This window comes from Camellia sinensis, chromosome 12 (assembly GCF_055761805.1).
Source record: "Camellia sinensis isolate YWXY chromosome 12, ASM5576180v1, whole genome shotgun sequence".
NCBI lineage: Eukaryota > Viridiplantae > Streptophyta > Magnoliopsida > Ericales > Theaceae > Camellia > Camellia sinensis.
Genome location: NC_138972.1, coordinates 27,267,198 through 27,281,024, shown reverse-complemented (window position 1 = coordinate 27,281,024; position 13,827 = coordinate 27,267,198). Strand labels below are relative to the sequence as shown.

Sequence of the window (13,827 nt, the reverse complement as noted above, 5' to 3'; positions counted from 1 at the left end):
TCGACAGTAATCCAACCTATTTAATATTCGTACTAATGAGTCGTGCCATATACATATATTCATGTAGATTTGAATCGTATTATCATATCAAAAATTCATGCCTTAATCATGTAGTACAGTTTAATTTTAATGAAGTGTTCATGCCTTTTTGGGGGAGAGAGAGAGAGTGTGTGTGTGCGCGCGCGCACTGTGAACACATTAAACATCTATTAACAATATTATTCCATATATGCACATTGAAATCCAATAATACAAGCATATGCTTTGTGTAGTTTCCCACTAAAAATAAATGTACACATACAATTTCCACAAGACGAGGAGGTAAACCTTTTCCTACCACCTCTGGTTCATTTCCATGTCTCACTAAAATTAATTTCATAGATACAAAACAATTTGTATAAGAATACCATCAAACCTAGTAAATCCTCTCTGCAGTAGATACAGGATGCAAGAAAACGACAATAACAGTTATATTATCTTTGCTTCCACGTTCAGCAGCCTCGGTTGCCAATCTCTTTGAGCACATCCTAGGCTCTTTCACTGTGTCCTTTATTATGCAAACAATCTCTGCGTTGCTCATAACATCCCAGAGCCATCGCTAGCCATAACCTGACAGTCGAACACATATTGTTACTCTCTCTATAAAAATGTGATATGCTAACAAGTCACAACCATCCATCATAAATAAAGCAAAATTTTGAAAATGGTCTGATTACAAATGAAACATACATCATAAGCATTTGAATTAAATAAGAATTATTGGGAAAAGCATAAAGGTCGCAAAATTATCTAGGGTTTTACTTCCTACCCCCCTTTTCAGCCACTGTAATTTTTTTCAAAAGATCATTTTTTAGAGATCACTAAACTAAAAGAATATAACTCCAAGTTCAGAAATATGAGAAGCATGTGAAGGTAGGTGTTAATAGTTGATATTGGTAATATGACAAGAAGGTTGAATATGAAGAGATAATAAAAATAGAAAAGAGAGAAGAAAGAACACAAAAAGTTAATGTGGTTCAGTCAATCTTGGCCTACGTCCACACATACAAAGCCCTATGGGCTACATCTTTTATTCACACTACTTAATCCTCTTGATTACATGGTACACCATATATATAAAGTGGGAGATACAATCAAATCCCTTCAGTTATGGATCTTCATATATTCTAATATCTTTAACACTATAATGTTATCTCAAACTTAACTAGTCCCAAATATACTAGAGAGGTTATCTTCCTAATATTAGGTATGGACTGTCTCACTTTACATGTAGTTCTATGGAAGTTCAATTGTCAGAACACTCTCTCATTCTAGGATTACTCCACACCCTCCCTGTATTGTCTTATTTCAATGCTTTGAAACCATGAGGTGTGAATGGGGAGGGAAGAGATAGGGCAAGGTTGCTAGAATTTTTTTATTTTTAGAACCGAAAAACAAAGGCATAAACCATAATCGTTCAAATTGTGGTATACGATCTCTTTTGAATAAGTTTGATCTGAGTGCCTACCTGTGTTATGCACTAACAAACGAAAAGCATAATACAAATTAGAATAATTACAAGTCTGCCAAGATAATTTTTTTTTTGATAACTCAGCATCTGGCCCACTAGACCGACTACTCCGGAAGACCAATCCCACCATCCACTAGTGGGGGGTCGGGGCAAAGTCCCAGAAATTGTTTGCACTTAGAAGATTTTGAAGGGAGCACACCCCAGGCCCAGGTCTTGACCACTAGGCCAACCCCTTGGGGTTAGTCTGCCAAGATACTTGTATTCTATTTTAACTGTAAACATAACAAAAGAATAAGGATTGAATTCAAGAAGCCTCAAAATGCTTCAAATGAAAGAGAAATTAGACCTATGGTTTAGTTTTGATATTGTCTATGATGCTTTTGTTGGTTGTGTTTTACAGTGATATATGTTTGATATTTCACAATACAAAATTAGTGAGTGGCTAGCAAATGATAAACTTGTACTTTGAATTGTCAATATCCTTTGGTGTTAGCTATTGGATAGCTTAATGAAATATGAGAATGTAACATGATTTTGTCATTAGTATTTGATGAATAATTCATTGCAAAAGGAGTACAAGTGTTTTAAAAGTTTTACATTTTTCCTGCTGTAATGATTGAGATTAAAAAGCTCCAAAATAAGTCTTTGATATTTGTTTTGTGATTAAATGTTCATTATCTAAATTATTTTGGAGTTAGAAAGGGTTTTGGATGAGTTTGAGATGCTTAACACGTGAAAATCTTAAAAACATTGAAGGTCTTGAGTCGACCTCAAATAAATGATTCGACCCTGAACTCCAGTTGTCGTGCAGATAAAAGGATTAGTCGACTCCTTGACAAAATAAATCGAATCCCTTAAGAAAAGTTCTGAGAGCTTCAGATTTCACCTAGATTCAAAATAAGTTGACTCCTTCGTCGCGAAATTTAAATTCTAAAATATGCAACAGCTACTTCGTTTCAACTGCTAGAGACGTATTTACTGCACTGGAATGACCAAAATGAGACGAAGGGCTATAAAACAAGATTTTTACATGTCTACAAACATGGGATGAAGGATCAAATGTAATACCCATCAAGATCTTTCAAGTTTTGAGCTTCAACTTCCATATTCTTTTGCTTTTGAGCTTTGTTGTTTAAATTCAACTCCTTAAAAGTTTATTGTTCTAAAACCTTGTGTTACTTCTTTCCCACATCATTCGTAAAAGGGTTTTTAAACTATTGGGATTAATGGAGTGTTTGTGGGAAACACTTGGAGAAAATCTTGTTCTGTAAGGCTACAGATTTCAAACTTCAATAATATATCTCAGGATTATTCAATTGTCTTGCTAATAACATTTCCAAGTACGGGACCTCCTAAATTGGGGGCCTACAAATTTCAAATTGCAAGAACATGAATTGTGCTATGATCATCCAGGCACTACAGAAAATTGTGTTTGGTAATGGCATATAGAACAAATGCTTTTAAAGTGATTAAAGCAGATGCAACTGCAGTTATTTAAAATTTCTGATTTCCCTGGAAACTGTACATAAAAGTCTATTTAGAAGCCACAAATCCATTTATTAGTTTCTCGTAGCACACAAATAATAAACCCCAGATAACAGAAGATTATTAGATCAAAGGACCTTACCAAGTATTCATCTTCTACAAACAGTATGGTCTCAGTTATCTCAGGTTCTGCAATCATAGCAGGCTTCAGATCATCATCACCAATAGACCGCGTAACCTGTAAAAAATATGTGATTAATAAACTTCAAATTCAACCACAAATTATTGATTATTGCTTTCACATCATGTTGAATACTGGAAGCACGAGCAAAGAGTGGGGCTGGGCAGGGACCATGTGTTCCTGTTTACCCATCCTCTTCTTGTTTCTTTATTTTTTAAATCTAGTTTACAGAAATCTCATTAAATAGAAACCAACCTTTTGTTTCTAATTCATTATTTAGAATTTAAAAAATAAAATAAATAAAATATCAGCTATTAGCTCAGTGCTATCTCTTAATACCCAAAAAGATAAGGTGCAAGGTTCAGGCCCTCACAAGACATGAAGGAAAAATAAAAATAAAGGAATATATAACTTTAACAAATTAAAGAAAAAATGTTTGCCTACTGTAGGTGTGCTTTGTTGGTGGACATGCTAGCAAGTTTGGTTGAGAATTATGAATCTTCCTAACTCAACCCATTGTTGTATTTAATTTTAGCTACACCACACAAAGAACAAAAATCAATGTTTTAGGGTAAATTATATTAATATATATACATACATACATACATATATATACACATATGTAGGTTTAGAGAAAAGAAAGAGTTAGGGAATGAGTTAGACTTCATTCCCTTTTATATTGATAATTCTGATCAATTACAGGCATAATTCAAGCAACTAAAAAAGGAATAAATAAGAATACAATTCATTATTTTCCTATTCTAACAACATATATATTTTTAGGGTAAATTACAGTAAACCCCTCTCAACTATGACCCATTGTCAAGTTAAAAATCAATGTTTAAAATTCAACACTCAACCCGCTTATAGTTTTGTTTTGTAACTCTAAACCTCTTCTGTCATCACACCGGTAGTCATTTGGCATAAATGTATCATACTGTAATTAAAAATTTATGACTAAAAAAGCCTTATTATATATACATACATTGTATATATATACACAACCAGCAACTCTACATGGCCAGAAATGCCAAGCCATAACTAGAAACTCTCATGGCTAATACCAACTAGAGAGCCCTTATTAGCCAAGCCATTATGATTTGATAAAAAAGTTTCACAGCAAAAGAATTGAGGGTTTTGATGGCGATACGTTGATTAGGTGGGGGGATTTTAGTGGACATATGTTGAATTAATATAGGGCTTTTAGTGTTGAGGGGTTTCAATGTGTATTGGGGTGTTTGATCAGTGGGAGGGAGGCTGTGGGCAAGGGGTTTCGGCTTGGTGGGAATCGAAAGGGGAGGTGGTGAGTGGTGGGGGAAATAAGGTGGTGGTGCAGAGATGGGAGGAGGGAGGAACAATGAAGGAGATGCCATTGGTTAAAGAAAGAAAAAAAAAGGAGTTGGTGTAGGCTGGAAGAGGAGTTGCATGTGGCGAGTGAGATGAAGAGAGGTGGGCCATTGTCTTCAACCACCGTTGCCGCCATTGCCATTGCCATTGCCATTGCCATAAGCTGTTGTAGCCACTGCCAACCCCTCATCTCTCTCTCTCTCTCTCTCTCTTCAATGAGTTCAAAACCCCAAGCCCTTAAACAACACCCCTATATCCATTGCCACCCCCAAACTTCACTCCCTTTGTTGATCATTAGGTCCTGCAAAAATATGGGATTGTTGTGGTGATTCACAGTGGCTGACTTTACTCCCTTTGTCAAATGAATTTGTTGTGTTTGTTAATCGGAATTGTGGAGACACTGTGGAATTAAGGGTTTGGGATTGAATTGAGGTTTGGAAGAAATTAGGTAGTGGTTGAAGAAGATAATGGTAGTCTGGTAGCAATACAATTGAAGGGTAAAAGGGTAACTTAATAATTTCTGTTAACAGTGTTAATGACTTTTGCAATTCATATACTTCAAGGGGGGTAAGTGTTGCCTTTAAAACATTCAGGGGGCAACTCAAAAATAGTTGAGGGGGGTTTAACGTAATTTACCGTATTTTTTTATTGTACTGTTGTGAGCTGATTGTAAAGTGTAATGTATATACCTGAAAGTTGTACCCGTACTATTTCTTTTGTGTAATGTAATGGGATTTAAGTAGGGAGGAAAGAGAGTTCGGTGTGTGCTACTTTTATACACTAGGATTATAAACACACACACATATGAAGCAAGTCTTGTTATTGAAATTTAAATCATTTGCTTTGCTATTCGTTTCCATTTTTGTTGTTGAACCCTTGAACACTAAATTAGGCTTTAAAACATACATCAATCACCCTACTCTTTTGAATCAGTCTACATCTAATATGAACTTACAATAGAAGATCTCACTATTTTAACTTAATAATCTTAACTAGCCTTAAACCCTTAACCATCATGCCTTAGATTTCTAATCTGAAATTGGGGTGTGACAACCTACCACTGATTTGCCCCAAAAATCCTAACCTCAAGGAGCAACCACTCCTATTCACCAGTCTCTAGACCTCCAAAAGCCTATGCGCCCTCCGAGAGGTTGAGACTGCCCGAAAGACCTCTCTTCAGGAATTAAGAAGCTTCTTTTGAGCCAACAAAGGAACTTCAAATCCCAACATCAGGGATCTTTGCAGAGATCTACCCTTTTTTGCGACCCACATCTTCTTGCGATCAACCCCGTCAACAACCACATCGAATGCTTTGAGCCCAACTTGCATAATGTTCCTCTTCATGGTGACAACTGATGAACCCTCCATACAACTACCAGCCAATGCAGGACACAAGGAGCCTCCTCGCTACGCTCAGAAGCTAGAGTAGGATTCGAGGACCAACTCCTTACCTTTTATATTTTCGCTCATGTTTTAGTGATCATAAGTATTTTTGATAATCATAATGCTCAAGATATCCCTAGATATGGGTTGTAGTGGTGGTTCATGTGTCTTAACACTTGGTGCAAAAAGAATTTGACGAAACAAATAAGTTTATATTATATACTTCCTCACAATAGACAACCATATTAGAAGACAATAGTCTACACATTTTTCTAGAATATCGTTAAGCAAAGGATAAGAAGAAAACCTGGAGAGCAGCAGGCCCAACCCTCCACGTGTCAACTTGCCATTGGACCTGTCCCCCTTCACTGATAATACGTTCTCTCTCCTCAGGACAACTTGCAACATGATCCTACAGCGTCAAGTTGAATTAGTTGGAGAACAATTTAACCCATTTGGGTAAGCAAAGGAGACAATTTTTAATAAAATAAGTTAAAAAAAGGTCCATGTTTTATTCTAATAGAATGTTTCAACTACACAGTCATTTAGTTGATAAATCAAGTCCGATCTCACCTTACTTAGAGCATAAGCACTGCCAGCTCGGCATAGCATTGCCCTGCAATCGCCAGCATTAGCAACAAAAAGCTTGTTTCTGACTATAAGAGCCACAATGGCTGTGCAACCAGGATGCCAGTCTTTCTGAATAACTCCCTTAGATTTACGATGGGAATCCAATTCATTCCTGAATGCAACATCTGTCTTGACAAATGCTTCTAGTAATGCATCGGACGGACTGCATTGTTATCAAATACAAAATAAAAATATGTACTTCTTATTAAATACATTCATATATAGATTATAGAATGTAAAGAGCCCGCGAGAATAATAGAATGGAAGAAACCTTTTTATGGAACCAAGACTTTGCAAAAATCCTGGTAGAGCTCGAGCAGAAAACTCAGCAGCTGCTGCACCTGCATTTGATCTTGCCATTTTTATTGTAATCTAGAGCAACTAATGCACGACACATAGGCTATGTTTGGAAACAACCAAAAAGAATTATAAAAAAAAAAAGAAAAAAAAAAAGGAATTCTTCAAGAATTTAAACATTAATTTCTTAAAACTAATTTCCAAATAATTCCATTTTGTAATAGTTGGGCTTTGTAATGCTCATTATGTCATTCTGGTTTTATTAAGAAACACTTCAAGTGATGCCCAAGCAATTGTTTATTAATTAATATTGTGATCACCCACATGAGCTTTAGTTCTCATTAAAATCCACTGTTGCTTGAGTTTGGTACCAAATACACCAATAGGATGAAAATAAGTAGCTCTTAATTTATGACGCACCTCGATGACCATCAAAGATTCCAAACACATGGATATCCTTCTCACCGCACATATGGGGCATAAGAAAGTGAGTGTCCTCCGTTGTCTCCCTTCTCCCACAAGTACCGAAGGATCCCCAAGACAACACTGGATGGTGTGCTGAAGGATCAGTAAAAGGATCAGGCCAAATTCTGACACCAGAATCAGCTGCGAGACAAGATCTCTTTTCACCCTCAGTAAACCAGTTAATACTTTTTTGATAAGCAAGAAGGCTCGGGATGCCCTCATCACCAAGAGGGATAGAGGGGTCAACAAGTGCCTTTTCCTTTTCGTCTTCCTCTACTCTCTTTCTGCATTCCAAGATGGGATCAAGTTCCAGAATAATATCATCAAAAGAAGGCCTATTTTGGGGATTTGCATCCCAACATCTCTGTATCAAGGACGGGAAACCTGTTGGTGCAGACGAGCTGTGACCAGCAAGAGCAGGTCGCAATCCTTCAGACACCACGGCTGCTGTAAGTTGCTGTTCAGTACAGTTCATTTCCAGCACAGCGTGGGCCTGCAAGCAGATCACATGATGCACAACCATGTTAAAAAGCATAGTTGATAGGTCAAATGATTAGGGGGCATTCAGTCAGATTAAGATGTAAGATATTATCTGTGAAGAATTGGACGTCCAGAAGAAACGTAACTTCGACAGAAACCTTTTTTTTTTAATACAATTTTTAGAATATGAAAATTATATGGGAAACCTGAACCCTGATAAGCAGTTATATGCATGAACATATGTGTGCTCATAAACTGAATGACAAGAAAAATGAGGAATGGTATGAGAAGTAATCTAGAAAGCAGGAAGAGAAATCCCACTAGATGTTAAATGAGATTGAACAACACAGAGTGGCTGAAAATGGGAGAGCTTAGCGTGGTGGTCAAACTACATGACCTTCAACACAGAGTGGCAGGAAATATACCCCAAGTCCCAGAAAATGAGTTCATGCCACGCTTGCCTGAAACTGCTGTGGTTAAACTGCAGGATTCAAGTGTTCCACTTGTCTTAATCACCATGGTGGTCAAACTACATGTCCTTCAACTCTGTGATAGTAACACTGTGCCATTCGTCCAATAGCCAAGTCAAAGAGGCAGGACTTATATATGCTGAAGTATTCAACATAGCACCTCGGAAGATTTTGTGGTTTGGTGGCTAGAGACTAAAGTGTTGATCACTACGACACCCCTGTGAGTGCCACTTAAGCCAGCCTTACTGAGAGAGAGATACCACACCATTGGACCTTTTGTGTGGATGCTCAGGGATCAAGGCAAATCCCAAGGGATTGATACACAGCCACATGTTGTGGCATATCCTAATGGAATACAGAAATATCTAGGAAATTTGTTATGGGTCTTGTGACCCCCCTCTTATAAATAGGAGTTAGCACCCCTTACATCACCAGCACTTTCGGGGCACGTAACATCAACATCAAGGAGGTGCCAAACTCCTCAGACATTTACTTCATCTATGCTATTACTGGCCCACACACATTTCTACACCTCCACTCGCAAGAGTGATAATTTAACAGCCATATAGCCATGTAAACAGTGAGTTATAGTAAAAGGAAAAAGTCAAACCTGCGCTTCTGCATGAAGATCAGTATATGGGACAACACCAGTAAGCAAAAGATAATGATCTATCAAATTTCATGTTTATATGAAATTATATAAAATAAATTCTTCTACATGTCATTGCAAATGATAATGATCTATCAAATCCCAAGTTCTACGACAAGGTAGGACTGTAAGAGAAATAAGCTGCCTAGATAACAAAGCAAAAGACTCGGTCTATACCTACTATCTAGCATTGAAATGTTATCCCCGAATCTAACAATATAAAGTACATGCATACCCTTCTTGTTATTACATTGCCACGAAATTTGTTAGATAAAGTGAATTAAGGCATTCATGAATGATCAAGATGACCAATCATTCTATTTGCTTTTCGACAAGTACGACATGAAAATAGTCAGCGCAAGAAAATAGTGTTTAATCCATTATTAGACACTCTAAGAAGTATGGACATGGACGAGACACGATAGAGATATGACATGGACACGCTAGCACAACAAATTTCAAAAAATGCAAGATGCAACACGTGAAGGACACCTGCAACTATATACATCTGACTTTTCATTATGTATCTCCTTTCTCAATATTTCAGGCGCCATATAAATGAGTGTGCCGACCATATTCTTTTTATGGAAACCACCAGTTGGCTTTCCAAATGACCTCCAGTTCTCCATAGAAACTCGTTTAAGATCTTTCTTATATTCTGCTAAACCAAAGTCTGCCAGATGTGGACGAAGGTTTTCATCAAGCTGCCAAAAAAAAAAAAAAAACAGAGGCACCAGCAGCATATTATTCAACCACTTCAATAGGAAACACAAAATCTTACCCACAAAAAGATCAGAAACAAAACAAAACAAAACAATAAGCTTATGTAGATGGCCTTTACAAGAATATTTGCTGGTTTTACATCCCTGTGTACAATCCCAAGTTTATGTAGATGTTGCAGAGCTTTAGCTGTAAAATAGGAAACATGATCATTATAACTTTAGTATAAACCTTATCATACGTTCATAAAAACAGAGAATCAAAACAAAGGGATAGACATACAGCAATAAGCTTATCCAATGCCAGTACTCAGCAATCAATCTTTTCCTATGGGACCACATTACATCAAACCCCTCTTGTCGGAGAAAACCCATCTCGAGTTTGAAGAGATGTTTACGTTTCAAAAAATTGCTCCAAAGTTTCTCCTTCCTATGTACTCGGATTTAGCTTAGTTTGGTACTTTGGTTAGAAAAAATTTCAAGTGATATAACTCAAACGGAGAACTTTACTACATTCCGCCCAAACTCCCAAACAAGTAAATTGGTTTCTCACAGGAATTCCATCAAAACACATATGTGGTACCAAGCAAAGAGTAAACAAATTAAGTAATTGGACACAGATGAAATCCTCCTCATCATCATCATCAGCAGCAGCAGCAGTAGAGAAGAAAGAGAGAAGGCAACATCAGTGACAGAGGAAAGATCCAACAACAGTTACGGAGAAGAGAAAACAACAGTTACAACAGAGAACAGACAGATCAGCAGTAGCAGGAGTAATAGCAGACGCGGGGAAGTAGATAATAGATTCAAAGAAGAAGCAGAGAATAGAAGCAACATCAGTGAAGAAGAAGAAAGAGAAAGCAACAGGGGAGAGGAAGAAGAAACCAGCTGGGAAGATGAAGAAGAAGAAAGCAGTAAAGAAGAGGAAGAAGAAGCGAAGCTAAGCTATGCAGAGAAGGAGAAAGAACCAGGGAAGATGCAGAAAAGAGAAGAATATGCAGAGAAGAGAGAGACAAAGGAAGCAGAAGATGTTGAGAGAAAGAAACAGAGAAGAAGCAGCGAGAGCTGAAACCAAAACAAATTTGGAATTTCTAAATTAATGAGACAAGTAATTTGAAGAGGTTCAGTAGTTACCATTAAATCCATAAAGTAATTCCAAGAATTTTCAGCTAAAACTTAAAGAGGTATCTAATTAGGACGTCTACCTAAGATGCTGAGTAGCAATACCAAATTTTAAAATTGGCGAGGTTTTTTTCCTTTTGGATGATGAAGAACCTCTCCAAGACAGGGTCTAGATGCCAGCAAGAGTTGAACCCAAAACATCTGAGTTTATATCTCACTCCTTTGACTACTAGGCTATCCATGCAGGTTAAATTGGTGAGATGTTGGAAATAATTTAGAAAAATTAATATTATTTGCATTATTTATTCATGAATGTTTTAAAAATTGAAATCATATTCCACGTTAGCTATTCCCATGTTTTACAGAAATTCAAGGATATTTATCAAAATTTTTGAAGAGCATTATGTCCATCGTGACATAAATACTTCATTATCATCACTCATATGTTTAGACATTCTTATAAATCTTGTGCAACATGCTAAAACTTACCAATAAGTTAATCTCTTTATTTTATTTTGGTCAATGGTCAATAACCTAATCTAAGTTTGGGTTCCCTTCTCTAGATGCATCAGGAATAATCTATTCAAAATTGACAAAAAACACTACTAATTCCTATATGTTGAAAAAAACAATACTTAAGAACACAACATGGTAGTAGATTGCACATCCTTAATCATTGACAACGTATGTTTTATGGAATGTGTGTAAAATCTAAGCCAATGCTATCAAAAGCGTGCTTAGGCACGCACCTAGGCACAAAGTGTAATAAGGTGCACCTGAGGGCCAGGGTAGGGTAAACTATAGCGGTAGGTAGGTCAAAATTGTCAGGTTTATAGTAAAGTAAAGTATAAAATTGTATCACTAAATTAATTAAGTTTAAAAGCAAGAATTCACACTCAAAACCCGATCCATTGCCATCCTTGAGGTGAGATGACATTAACGAAGCGCATCCGAGGCATGCGCCTATTTCAATTGCTCCTAATTTGTTAAAGACATGATATCAACCCTTCGATCAAATGAAGTCCATTGTAATTTCATTTGTTCCTATAAAAGCCTCTCGAATAAATAGAAAACTCCAACCTTAATCAACAAAATAAAGTTACATACCAAAGCATTTACATTTTGACTTTCATTTCACTTTTTAAAATTTTTTTATTACCTTTTTTCCCTCTAGACGGTGACAATCGTCAAATAGTAATTTGCAGCCTTAAGTGTTTATCTATGAAGCATGGGTGCGGGTACGGGTACGATACGGGTACACCGATACGGAAAATTCTTTAAAAAGTAGGGTACTAGTACGGCTGGGTACATCAATTTTTTTTAATTTTTTTTAAAATTTATAGCCAAACATCCAACATACAAATCAAAATTTCAATATCAAAACTAAAAAGAGAACAACTAACTTGTCTAAAAAGTTATACAATTATTTTTTTTTCTTTTTTGATTGTCTAAAACAGGATACAAAAGAGACCAAAACCATGACTCATAGGTAAAGAGTGTTGGAAATAAATTACTTGATATTTTCAAAATTGAAAGAATAATAATAAAGGATGCAATAAATTCTAGCATCTGAGGGGAAAAAAAAAAAAATTCATTTTGCCGTACTGGTGTCGTACCCATGCCGTATCCACAGTGTACCCATGACGTACCCAAATGTATTTGCCGTACACGGCATGTATTCGGCGTACCCGGTACATGTACTGCTGTATCGGTACTCGTACCCGCACTCGGTAAGTACCCAGTACTCGTACCCAGTACTCGTACGACACCATTTTTGGAGTATCGTACTTCATAGGTGTTTATTGTTTAATGGCTTAATTTTTATAATTGTTATTATTATTTTTTTTGATAAATATTATCATTATCATTATTATTATTATTATTGCTAGGGGTTGTTGGAGTTTTGCTCCTGACACAAATCTATGATTTAAGTTACAATTTTACTCCTTCAATTGCATCAAAACAAAAACTAGGACTAAAATTTTTGTTTTCGTCCAGAATTGAAAAGATGCTTTGAAAACAATTTAGGTTCAATAGAAGGCTCTGTTTAAAGGATTTACTACATTTCTTTATTTATTATTTTTCCAAAAAAGACTAAATGTCCAAGAATTTCGAAAATTTATCATTTGTAATAATTGTGACAGAGCATGAGTAGTACCATTAGCAACACTCAAAGTAAAAAGAGACTTCAAGCAAGAAAAACACCAATGGAAAGATTCACTATATAACTTTACAGTAGTTAGAAACCTAAACCTGAAATCTACACCACATCACTAACATGTCATCAATGTGAACTAAGCACCTATAAGAATCATCTCAAGTATTTCATATTACCTAAACAAATCATAACAGGTAATAAAACACTATGAGTCTATGAGTGTCATGTTCAGCCTAATCTACACTACTTATTTACCCTTAATAAGAGGAATTTTGCACATAATATCACAAAGAAAATACAAAGAATTTCAATGACCAGTAAGGAATTAAGGTTTACTTCACAAAATTAAAACAAACTCAAATGAAGCCAAGATCATCAAAGACATACCTAACTGGACTAAGATGGTGAGCACTTGATCAAAAGTTGGATTCCACTCTTCCACGTGTAGTTTCTCTGCCAAATTTAGGGACTCGTAGAATTTGAAGAAAAACATGTAATTTGGAGGCTTTGCATGTGCTGCAACCAATGTGGTGATTCCTAGATGATCTAACTTGCTTCATCATCACATCATATAACCAAATTGTCAAAAAAGAATTCTGCATATCACATGTAGACATTCAAATAAACAAACCAAATACACATACATAAACATCTACACACATAAATTCATATATAAGCGCATATTTTATACTATTATTAGAAGGAAACACCTTAATTGATGTCCCTGACAGATTTTTAGTATGCCTGAATTACCCCGTGCTCAAACATCTTTGGATTCTATTTTGATTTGCACAGAATGATAAAATGGTAAAACTACCTAAAACCACCTCAACATCCTTTTCCAGAACCAATATCCCTCTCCTCCCCCAAATGCATCATGGCCAGCCCCAACCTTGAGGCAAGACCACCAAGGGCCTCCAAATTTTAACAA

General features: G+C 36.2%; 1 protein-coding gene and 1 pseudogene across 2 annotated transcripts in view; both read right to left on the bottom strand.

Annotated features, from left to right (window-relative positions):
- Positions 1–13,827, bottom strand: part of LOC114278966 (rRNA biogenesis protein RRP5) — a 151,094-nt gene that overhangs the window by 44,108 nt on the left and 93,159 nt on the right. The window lies entirely within an intron of this gene.
- Positions 206–13,452, bottom strand: LOC145804418 (protein kinase and PP2C-like domain-containing protein; annotated as a pseudogene). The gene is made up of 10 exons (XR_014346096.1): positions 13,284–13,452; positions 9,739–9,806; positions 9,379–9,601; positions 8,859–8,917; positions 7,254–7,791; positions 6,808–6,877; positions 6,480–6,699; positions 6,214–6,318; positions 3,138–3,233; positions 206–609 (listed from the first exon to the last, which is right to left on the bottom strand). The product of XR_014346096.1 is annotated as a protein kinase and PP2C-like domain-containing protein (transcript).